This window comes from Epinephelus moara, chromosome 17, assembly GCF_006386435.1.
Source record: "Epinephelus moara isolate mb chromosome 17, YSFRI_EMoa_1.0, whole genome shotgun sequence".
Lineage (NCBI taxonomy): Eukaryota > Metazoa > Chordata > Actinopteri > Perciformes > Serranidae > Epinephelus > Epinephelus moara.
Window position 1 is genome coordinate 4,521,404 of NC_065522.1, and position 12,592 is coordinate 4,533,995.

Consider the following 12,592-nt stretch of genomic DNA (forward strand, 5'->3'; position numbering starts at 1 on the left):
GACGATGACGATGGGGGAGGTCGTAATAATGTACCTTGAAAGGCAGTGTTGTAGACGGCGGTGGTCTAAGTGGCCATTATATACATCCCCACATTTGAACGGAGAATTATTTTCACTACATTACTGATTCAATCCGTTCAGCCATTATTTACATTTCTTCGTTGTTTCCTACAGCTGTGTCTCGCTTGAACTATGCTATACTGTCTAAAAGACCTCAGGTAGTTTTTACAGTGCAAAAATGAACATGTCCAGTCTGTCTAGTCAACAAAATCTGTAAAGCTATACTTTCTGTGTTAAACATTTACGGACAGTTGCAGACTTGTGCCAATTACACGGACGTGCACACAGTTCTTTTCATACTTTGAGAATCTGTGTCAGTCTTAGTCCAATTGGACCAGAGTATGGAAAAAAAGACTATTCTGTAAGTGGAGCATGCGCAGTCGTAGTGTTTGCTATATGTACAGTCCGCACAGTCAAAAATTTTGGGCTGCACACAGATATCTGCAGAGGAGTCCATGTGGACCCTCACGTCATTTACCTCAGGCGGACCAGAGTGTACCCTCACAGACATGGAAACTATGAAATTGGCCTCAATATGGATACTTTTCCTAGAAGGACCTTAAACGTATCTTTGAGATATGAGATCTGTACCAGTGTTAAATCTGTCAACAACTTTCTTCCCCCTAGAATGCAAAAATGAGATACAGAACCTAGAATTAAATGCAATCCAATTTTTGTCAACAAATAAAAACTACACAACAATGACAAAAATAGACATGGTAGGTACTGGAAGGAAAATGTAATAGAAGTATGAAGTGAATTTCTCTACAGTCCCATTGAAAATTAGACAAAAAGAAAACTAGACCCCAAAACATGTCCTGACATTATGTTACTGTATACAAGGTAGGGGTGGAGGAAAAACTGATACAGCACAGTATCGCAGAATTTTTGTGTGGCAATATCGTATCTTCACACAGTGCCAAGTATCGATTTTTTTGTAAGAAAATGTTTAATCAATTTATTTGTAAATTATTAATATCACAAATACAAATGAAACTTTAGGAACCCTACTAGAATAATATAATCGATTGCTTTTTCAGTCCACTACATATATTTTGCTCCAAAAACAAAAAAAAGGGCTGAAGTGAGATGCATGGACTGAAAACTTTATCTCATTAGATAAAACAGACGTTGTCAAAGTTGAAAAAAGGTAATAAATTGCAATATATTTTATCGTAATACTCAGCATATCGCAACATTAAAAATCGTAATGACATTGTAACGTGACCCAAGTACCTAATACCAGGCATGTTCAATGTCCAGCCCGGGGGCCAATCATGGCCCTGGACCAATTTTAAACAGCCCTCAGCTTGACTTTCAAAATATAATATATGTGTCCCTTCACACAATATTGGTTAATCAAGCAAGATCACTTTGCATTTTCCCTTCATCTCACAATGGCACGACTGTCATACATACAGTTTATAGACATGCATCAAGTAGTAACTACGCAATCGGAACAAATGTGTTTTCATGAACAGACAATAAAGAAAACAAGCAAAGGGAACAGTGACCTAACAGCAGACAGTTCCTGCAGACATAGCAACCGCAAAGACGCGTTAAGTTTGGACACCCCTGCTGTATATGGTTACATTAGCATTAGTTTTAGTTTATTTTAATATCATTTAATAATAATCATTTATATTACTTATTTTATAGGCTCTTTGTTGGGAGGAGGGCATTAATGTTGGCTGTCATTCATCTTACTTTGGATGTTTGCTTAAGGTGAGCCTATATTTGAGCTAACTGAGACAGTGAACAGGATTTTAGTCAACAGGTGAGTGAATCCGGAATGAACAGCTATTCTGCTGCAATCAATGATGACCAGTTGTCAAGAACCATAGACAGTGAAAGGCTCTGTTCAAACTAGTGTTGCACGGTATACCGATACTAAAATAGTACTGTGGTACTAGAGTATTCCAAACGGTACTATACTGCATTCGGAAAATACCGGTACTTTGAAACTGATTTAGTTAATTTATTTTACTCAATTATGCACACAAACGCCTTTCTTGTTCCTATTGGAGCACAGATTGCGCAAGTGGTGTGTATGACAACACCTGTATCAACATTCGCAGCTGGCGCACGTGAAAAAAGACAAGAGAAAGTCTGCCTCGCAAAGGGAGACAACACGAGACAACACAAACTCGGTGGAACATTTGAGTTACCAAACCGTGACATCCGTACCGAGGTACTTACCGAACCATGATTTACTACTATTTATTGTTCTAAAGGTTTGTATCCAAAAGGACTTTTCCTTAGGAAAAGTACCGAAGAGTATCGAAAAGTATCGAAATTCATATTGGTATTGGTACCGAAACAAAGATTTTGGTATCGTGACAACACTAGTTCAAACAGAGTTTGGGAAAGACAAACTTAAGTTTCTACCTAACTCCTCCGAAACTAACCAGCTCCTCTAGTACACCCTGCTGCAGAAATCCGAATCAAGACACTAGTACCTGCCTACCATGCTGTGATCAGCTAAGGGCCTAGCCTATAGGATATGGTAAAACCGTAAATCACAGCCCATCGACTATGCTTTGTTGGGCACCCAACAAAAACTGAAAACTCTTCAGATTGCACCTTGGCCCATCAAAAAAAACAAAAAACAACTATCTCTTATTGTTTCCAAATGTAGTACTTGAAACAGTTCAAGTGTTTTCTTATGAAGCTTACATGCTGGCATTAGGGTTGCCACGGTATGAGATTTTCACAGTACGATAACCGTCTCAGAAAATATCGCTGTGTCATGGTATCACAGAATTATTATCACCATCAGTTACAGCCCTAACCCTTCAAGAAACCATTTTTTTTAAATTAAACAAATGTTTTACTGATTGAATCTTGAAACAACTTTTTTTTTCTTTTTTTTTTTTAAATCAAAGTATGTGTAACAAAAACTTACTTTTGAAAATAACTAAAATAAAGGTGAGATTCTACATCCAGTGTCATTTTTTTCAATACCATGGATAAGCAAATGCACGTAGTATAATAACTATCACTGGTCATATCACGGTATACCTTGAAACCGGTATATTACTGCAACCCTGGCGTGAGTGAGCTAGTATGAGTCTTTATTCACATGGTTAAACGCGCTTATTGTAAGTCGCTTTAAATAAAAGCACCATCTAAATGATTGTAATGTAATGTCAACTGTAAAGCTGTACCACATGTCATCTTTTTACATTTAAAGCTTCTACTGAGATTTTCTAATGATGCTTTGAATGCCTGTCATCATATTTTATGACATCATTACCCCACCAAAAACTGAAAAAAATCCTTGAACAAAATCCTCAATCCACTTAAGTGATTAATTATTCATAATAACTTCAATAAAGGGATACTTAATTAATAACTGATTTTAAAAAATAAAATCAACTTTCTTTAATGAATAGATGTAATTTTTTGGTGCTGTTACAATAGTGGTTGCACCAGGATGAGATTTTCATGGTACCATAACCATCTCAGGAAACAAACCCAGTACTGATTCCGATTCCTGAACTTGCGAATCAGCCAATACCGGGTACCGATCCAATACCACTGCATTAAAAGAAATAAGAGCTAGCTATATATTACTAACCCTGTATGAATATGAATTGATTGTTATCATTGTTGTACAGCATGGCTCAGTTTAAACCTTTTGTAAAACATGAACAAATAGGCCTACATACACGATTTACCAGAAATCATTTTTTCTTTGCCGCTCTGCAACAGCTGTTACCAGAGCGGCAAAGACAGCTAACTGCTGCTGTTTTATTCGAGTGTAAAACAATTTTAAAGTTTATTAATAAATGACAGATCAGATCTGTGCATAGACTTGCATACTTGTCAATGCCCGCTCCAGCTTTTTAAACACTGTCAGAGGCATTTTCCAATACTGGTATTGGTATCAAACAACTCTACAGAAATTATCACGGTTTCACGGTATTACAGTATTACAAATTGTTACTACTATCATTAGTTACAATAACCAAAGGAATGAAACAGAAAAATTTTTTCTTTTGTTGAATGAACGTTTTATTGTAACTGAAACTTTTAACTGTTTTTTAAAATGGGGGTATCTGTAAAAGTGTAAAAGGCAGTCCAGGGGGAAAGGAGATGCCCATGGTAGCTTTACTTTTGTTATAACCGTATATCAGTCATTCTCAACAAGAGGTCTGGGAACTCCCAGGGGTCCCTGAGGGGGAATAATTTATCTTCACAATTTATTCCACTATAGAAGTGAGCCCAATGTGAGTAAGAGTGACTATTCTGATCACAGGTTTCACTTCCTCCATGTTTATTCCTCAACTGTAGTTGACAACTAAAGGATCCTCATGTCCAACAACTAAAGTAATTTCAGTTGGAGGTCCCTAAGGTAAAGTTGGAGTCTGTGACTTAAATTGTACCAGGAGGAGGATTGTAGGAGTTCTTGTCATGAAAAAGGTTGAGACGACTGCCATAAATAAGCAGATTCAGAACGGTATGATAACTGTCAATTTTCATACCATGGCATACGGTTTCTGGGTATACCATGGTACGAAAATTGAAGGTTGCCTAATCTTTATCTGCAACTGTGCCAAAACACTAGGATAAAAAGAATAAATCAACATGCAAAAAAAGTTATGTATGATGTATGCTATCAACTGGATCTAGTCAGAGAAATGATTACAATAAACAGTGCCTTTAGTTTTCTATTAACCTCACAAAAACCTCATGTAGGGTTGCAACGGTATGAGATTTTCAGGCTAGGATAACTGTCTCAGAAAATATTGTATCTCAGTCTCACGGTATTACAGAATTTACATTATTACCAGTCAGTAGGACCCTTACAGGTATGAAAACAGAAGGGTTATTTTTGCTTAAACAAACATTTTATTACGCTAACTAAAATAAAGAGGTGATTATTCATCCAGTTGCCATTTTATACTTTTATATCATGGTATACCTAAAAACAAGTATATTGCTGCAACCCTAGATACCTGTAACTATACTAATATCAGCACATCATCAGTATATTCCAATTTTGGCTTTAAAATGAACTCAGAATGGACCAACATGCTTTTTCTTAATTTGCACAATGAATGAATATTACATACATTTAAAAGTACTGTATTTCACATCTCCATCTGTTGGTGGGCCATCAACATTAGCGTATGCATTGATAATATGTAAATTCCACTAAAGAAGAGACTTGATGAGCACTAAAATTAGGTGGGGAAAAAAGTGGATATATCAATATTAATATAAGTTATCAGTCAAATGAGTTGTTATACATCGTCATTTGGGATATCGGCAAAAAATCCAACATCTTGCACCCCTAAAACCAGTATATCCCTGCAACTCTAGGCACCTGTAACCACAGTGACTACATATCCAAAATTGCAGATGTAGCCTTGGAAAGCTTAGAAGATGTAAAAATCATAAATACATGACAAAAACTAACATATATGTGTCAAAGAACTAAAACTAAATCAAAATGAACACTGTTCCTTACTGCAGTTTCTTGTTGCTGATCAGCCAACCCATACAGTAACGTTAGATCCATACTGATGTACATGTGGCATAATGAAACCTATCAATAATATTAGAAATGCTGATGTATTGATCTGAGCTGGTGCAGTGAGCCAGGCCAGCAGCACAGTGTGCACAACCTGCACTGACAGGTCTCTATAGAACAGAAACACAGTCAAACAGGACATTATTACTTCCCCCTTTAATCATACTGGAACAGAAGCCTTGTTGGTGTATTTGAGCATCTTCAGCACTGGAGCAGTTTCTGACCTGTTGGCTTTTAACATCAGCAGCTGGCCGACTTAAATCCCATTACAGCAAAGCAGAAATACTTGCACTTTGACAACACAGACTATATGTGTACATACTGGAATTTGTCTGGAAGCACAAAGAGATACAATTATAATATCGTCAAAAATAACGAGCGCGGAGTTAAAGTTCAGTTGTTATTAGTAGACGGTGTGTGGTACAGTGTAATTCAGGGTGGTACGGTTAGCTAGCTTTTTCCACAGACTAACACAACCTGACAGCAGAGGAGCAGTTTGCGGGGTGGATACCAGCTCCAAGGTATGAACACACAGCCCAAGGGTGGCTTTCAGTCTATTGCACTATCGAGAATGCAGTCGGCGACAGAACCGGGTAGTTCTCATGGCCATGTACGAGCCCACAGAACAGCTACAAGCGTAGTGGAGAACAACAAAACTCCACCACAACCCCCTAAACTGAACTTTTCCAACTTGGCCATTCCCATAGACACAGCTGTAGAGTTGCACCAGGAAATAGCGAAGGCCCAGACGGTACGACAGCTTGTTCCATCCGAAATTCAGGCTATTTCTGAGCCACAGTGGACAGAAACCTCCGGCAAAGCCCTCCGAAGAACACTAAATACAAACTCAGGTGGCCTCGTTGGGGCCAAATGTCTTATCTTACCCGCAAAGTGCGATTCTCCCGTGGCTCAATGTCGATCTGTTTCCCTCAAGCCACAGCAGGAACTTACCCTACGTCACGTGCCGGGCTGTCATGGCGCGGATTGGCTGGTTGTCAAATTTGCGCGTGCAAGGAATGCAGGGAAAGGTAGTTTTCAGATGGGTTGCCATATTCCTTTTCTTTCTTTTTTTTTTCTTTTTCCTTTTTTGATTATTATGATTTATTATCTAACATTTGTAGAACAAACATTGTCTCGTAGAGGATGTTCCTTCTATAAACAGCAAAAAAAAAAATCACATCAAAATAAATCAATAAATAAATCAACAACAACAACAAAATAGACTGAGGGGAGATTTATATATAAATAAATAAGAATTGTAAGTTAATGAATTAAAACACCAGGTATACAAAGTTAACAAAATGGAGCAAAAACATCAAGATCCAAAACAAGGATTATTCAAAATGACAAGAAAAGTGAGAAAAGTCGACACTTATCTTTCTTGCAGTCCTGCTGGAGTTCTTTTTATCCACTGACAGAAAACTCTGCTTAAATCAATTTATTAACCAGTTAAAGAAGGGCTTACTATTCCTCCACTTGCTGCAATGAATAAGGTATATAACCATGAGTGAGATTATATTTATTGTGTCAAAGGCAGATGAATTCATATTATCCATATGAAAAAGAATGTGAGTGATATCATATTCCTTTTTATAGATCACTTAAAGTGACAATTGTGTCTGTTTTTTATATGAATATTGGTTTGAAAAGTGAGGGGGGGCACAATACAGAAGGGGGTCTGGGGGTCCTCCCCCTGAAAAATAATGTTATTTGAATCCCAAATCCTGCATTACTACACACATTTCGGGACTATGGTGACCAAAACAAAATCTGGAAGATAATGAAGGTGGTCATAATGTTAAAGTCTGCCAGGATAGGATGCAAACAGCACCCAGCACTGTCCCTTTATTGACTTTACATTTGAGTAATTTGTAAAGTAGGTTTGTAAAGTAGATTTATAACATTATCTCAGTTACTATAATTTTGCTACTGTAATTTTTTTCATGCTTGTGAATAAATATCATTAAAATTCATTAACATGTGTGGGTGTCTCTCACAGCTTATACAAGTTGTATCACTGCAGCCTTGGAGATCACATGCTGGACTTTCACCCTGACTGTATGAGCCTATATGAAACTGCTTTGACCCACCAATAAAGATAAGTCCAAGGCAGCATCCCTGACATGACTGCTTCAGTCAGAACTGGACACGCCTCCAACATTTCAACCTGCTTCTCTGGTACATCTTGCTGCTCCTGCATGTGCAGACACACCATGAAAAGCTTACTTTCAGAAGACTCGATTAGGACACCTCCAGGTCCATCAAGCCCCCATTCAGCTTCAGAAGATCAGTCTCATCTCACAGCTGCAGTAATCCAGTTCCAGTGTTCCACAGTGTCCATGTCATTAATTGTGTCAATGTTTGACATGTGCTGGGTTGAAGGACACAAACAAAAGTCTTTATTGGTGAAATGTCACAAACTTGCATTAAGTACTTGCATTAAAACAATGATTAAACAATAATCTAAATTCTACTTCTAGACAATACTATAGACCCCCTCCAGTAAAATCCAGTTTTTTTTCCAGTTTCCTTGAAAACACATCCTTGTGGTGTTTTGTACACTGCAAGACTTATCATGTGTAAAATAAATAGTCTGCACTGTGGCTGAGCATTTCCACCTTGGATCTGCAGTGTAACAATGACAAGAACGTGAATTCAGACAACCAGGGTTTCATACATCACATGCCTTTGGAACTAGTAATGCCATAACATTGAGGCAAAGGTGTAGCTACATTTTGCAAGCCAAGTTTCACGTTCACTTTCACTTCAGCTTGTCAGAGCTGGCAATCAGGAACAAGGTATTTTCTAACATTAGCAACACATTATGATGAATAATGGTCAAGAGATGAATGTTATCTATTCACATTATGTTTGTCACTTTGTAGAGAGCAATTAGCAGAATCAAATGTATGTAGTTTCTCAAGCTGCATGCAAGCGGCTGAGGGTGGAGATGGAGGCGGAGACAGGTTTCATATTTATACTGTAGCTCTGTGCTTAGTATGTGAGGAAAAGGTAAAAAAGGTATAGAGTTGCTTTTAAGCCATATGAAGGCATGAAGGGGTTTTTTTCATAGAAAAACTTCTAAATATGTCATTTTAATGAACAGAGCTGAGTTTTTAGGGGGTTTAATTGTTATCAGGAGGGGAACTTTAAAAAGTGTTATTATCTTGGAATGTACCAAACAGTAGAATCTACATAAATTTTAAGAAAGTTGCGCTTGATGCTCCTCTCACCCTGACACTATTTAATAAAGTGGGACGGTAGTTTGAGTAGGACAATAGCCTACACTGCAACTTATTTCCTGGAAGGTACAATATATAACTGTAATAATTCACAATAACTTACATCATCATCCTTACAGGCTTTTACTGTGATATTTAACAACATTTTATTGTGACATTCATGCAGGTAAATATAGTGATTTTACAGAAGCATACTGCTAAATCACATTAATGTATGGAGTTTAACTGTGAGATTACGGTGAAGTACAGTAATTCTACAGGAGCATACTGCTAAACCACAGTGATCAAATGTACATAAACTGTGAAGTTACAGTTACATATAGTAATTTTATGAGCATAATGCTAAATCACAGTAATATAATAATAATAATAATACATTTTATTTATACAGCGCTTTTACAGCTCTCAAAGACGCTTTACATTTAAAACCAAAGAAAAGAAGTACATACATGTAAGTGCAAAGACATAAACAGAAGACAAGGACAATATAAAACAACAAGGTGCAAAAGCATAGTGCAAAACAAAGAAAAGGAGGGCACATGAGGAACCGAGAACGAAAAGCTAATGTTAAAGGTTAAAAGCGGATTTGAAAAGGTGGGTTTTGAGGAGTGATTTGAAGGTGGATGGATTTGGACAGTCACGGATGTGTATAGGGAGGGTGTTCCAGAGGGAGGGGGCGGCTATGGAGAAGGCTCTGTCGCCCCAGGTTCGGTGCTTGGTCCTGTGTGGAGGTGAGAGGAGGTTTTTGTCGGATGATCGAAGGTTGCGGGAGGGAGTGTGGTGGTGGAGCATGTCCGTGAGGTAGGAGGGGGCCTGGCTGTGGAGGGCTTTGTGGGTGAGGAGGAGGATCTTGAAATTGATTCTGTACGGGACAGGGAGCCAGTGTAGGTTTTGCAGGACAGGGGTTATATGTTCACGGGAGCTGGTGTGGGTGAGGAGGCGGGCAGCAGAGTTTTGGATGTACTGAAGTTTGTTGAGGACTTTGGATGATGAGCCGTAGAGGATGCTGTTGCAGTAGTCCAGTCTTGAGGTGATGAAAGCATGGATGAGAGTTTCAGCGGCAGAGAAGGAGAGCAATGGACGGAGACGGGCAATGTTTCTAAGGTGAAAGAAGGCAGTTTGGGCGAGGCGGCTAATGTGATGTTCAAATGAGAGGTTATTGTCGAAGATGATACCAAGGTTGCGGATGAATGGGGAGGGAGAGAGGGTGGTGTTGTCAATGCTGAGGGTGAAGTTTTGTGTTGCTGTAGAGAAGGATTTTGGGCCGATGAGTATTATTTCAGATTTGTCACAGTTGAGTTTGAGGAAGTTGGCTTGCAGCCATGATTGGAGTTCAGTCAGACAGTTGGTGAGGGTAGAGCGGGTGGCCGGGGTGATGGATTTTGTGGAGATGTAGATTTGGATGTCGTCAGCGTAGCAGTGGAAATGGAGACCATGACGACGGATGATGGAACCAAGGGGGAGTAGGTAGATGATGAAGAGGAGAGGACCAAGCACCGAGCCCTGAGGGACACCTTGAAGCAGGGGGACGGTGGCAGAGGTGCAGTTGTTGACGTGGATGAACTGATGTCTGTCGGTGAGGTATGATTTGAGCCAGGAGAGAGCAGAGCCAGTGATGTTGAGGGAAGTTTGTAGGCGGGACAGCAGAGTGGTGTGGTTGATGGTGTCAAAGGCAGCAGTGAGGTCGAGGAGGATGAGTATGTTGAGGTGGCCAGAGTCGGCAGAGAGGAGGAGGTCGTTAGTGATTTTGAGGAGGGCGGTTTCGGTACTGTGTTGAGGGCGGAATCCGGATTGAAATGGTTCATATAGTTCATGAGAGCGGAGGTGGGTTTTGATTTGGGAGGCGACAACACGTTCCAGAATTTTTGACAGAAAGGGAGGGTTCGAGATGGGACGGAAATTTGAGATGACGTCAGGGTCCAGGCCGGGTTTTTTGAGGATGGGGGTGACAGCGGCCAGTTTCAGGGATTTCGGGATAGAGCCAGAGGTGAGGGAGGAGTTAATGATGGTAGTGATGAGTGGGGAGATAGTTGGGAGGCAGACTTTGATGATGGAGGATGGTATGGGGTCCAGGACGGAAGTGGAGCTTTTCATCTTGGAGATGATGGGGAGGAGTTCCAGGGGGGAGACAGGGGTGAAGTGTGACAGTGGTTGAGTGGTGGTGGAGGCGGTGAGCGCCGGAGAGACTGAGATGGGGGGGGGTTGCCGAGTTGAGTGTAGATGTTTTCGATCTTTGATTGAAAAAATGCCAGGAAGGAGTTGCATTTGTCAGTTGTGATGGAGGAGAGGGTGTTGTCGCAGGGTTTGAGGAGTTTATTGACGGTGGAAAAGAGAGTCTTGGGGTTATTGGAGCCAGAGTGAATGAGTTGTGAGTAGTAGTTGGACCGGGCGGCAGTGAGGGCGTCTTTGTAGTTTGAAAGGTGGTCTGTATAGGCATGGAGATGGACTGTGAGACTGGTTTTCTTGTAAAGTCTTTCAAGTTGGCGCTTACGGGTTTTCATGTGACGGAGTTCAGGAGTGTACCAGGGAGATGAGTGAGTAAATGAGACAGTTTTGGTTTTTAAGGGAGCCAGTTTGTCGAGGCAGAGGGACAGTGTGTTGTTGTAGAGGGTGACCAGGTCAGAGGGGTTTGGGGTCAGCGGGGTGATGAATGTGGACAGAGTATTTGCCAGTGAGTCAGAGAAAGCAGAGGGGGAGATGGACTTGATATTTCTGAAGGATATAATGCGTTTGAGTTTTGGGGGAGGGAGGGGGGTCTTGAAGTCCACAGTGATGGCCAGGTGATCCGAGATGTGGAGGTTGGTACTGGAGAGTTGGTGGAGGGTGAGACCGGCGGAGCAGACTAGGTCCAGGATGTGGCCGCGACAGTGGGTGGGGAAGTTGACATGCTGGGTGAAGTGAAGGCAGTGGAGCAGTTCCAGGAGGTCTATTGCACTTTTGCAGTTTGGATCATCGATGTGGATATTGAAGTCCCCCAGCAGGAGAATTGAGGGGGATACGGCGGATAGCTGGGTGAGGAATTCGGCGAGGTCTGAGAGGAAGGAGTTGTTTGGTTTGGGAGGGCGGTAGATGATGGCGATGACCAGGGAAGTGGGACCAGACAGTTTGAGGGCGACTTGTTCGAAGGACTGAGCAGGAGGTATGGAGATTGTGGATATTTTAAAGCGTTTCTTGTAGATGGCAGCAACGCCACCACCCCGTCCGTCTGGGCGGGGTTTGTCGGTGTAGGTGTAGTCAGTGGGTGTGGTCTGGTTTAGGGAGAAGTAATCCAGGGGTTTGTGCCAGGTTTCGGTGAGGCAGAGGAAGTCCAGTTTATTGTCAGTGATGAATTCATGTAGGATGGCACTTTTGTTGGTCAGTGAGCGGGTGTTGAGTAGAGCCAGTTTCAGGTGTTGTAGGGTTTGAGTAGTACAGGGGGTGGCAGGAGTGCAGAAGATGGGGGATAAGTTTTTGTAATTCACAGTCTTAGTGCAGTAAGGGCGGGGTGGTCTGTGCTTTATGATGGACTGTATGGGGAATGTCTCAGGTGGGAGGGTTAATGTTTGATATGGTCGGACGGGGGCGCTGGTGAGCGGGGCTGTGCTCTGAGCTGCAGTTGGAACGGCGTGAGGAAGTGTGTCGGTGGGGGGGCGTGTGATGTAAATAGTCATGCACGTGGCGCGTGATGTATACAAATATGTAGGTATAACTACTGTGAGATCACGGTATACAGCTGTCATTTCACAACAATTTACTGTAAAAATGATACAGA

The 12,592-nt window shown here is 41.0% G+C and overlaps 1 protein-coding gene across 2 annotated transcripts in view; it reads right to left on the minus strand.

Annotated features, from left to right (window-relative positions):
• Positions 1-6,566, minus strand: part of mtm1 (myotubularin 1) — a 40,266-nt gene extending 33,700 nt beyond the window's left edge. For both annotated transcript variants that reach the window (XM_050066529.1, XM_050066528.1), the window contains exon 1: positions 6,484-6,566. The gene's annotated coding sequence lies outside the window, so the exon portion shown is untranslated. The remainder of the gene's footprint in view (positions 1-6,483) is intronic.
• Positions 6,567-12,592: the final 6,026 nt, after the last annotated feature.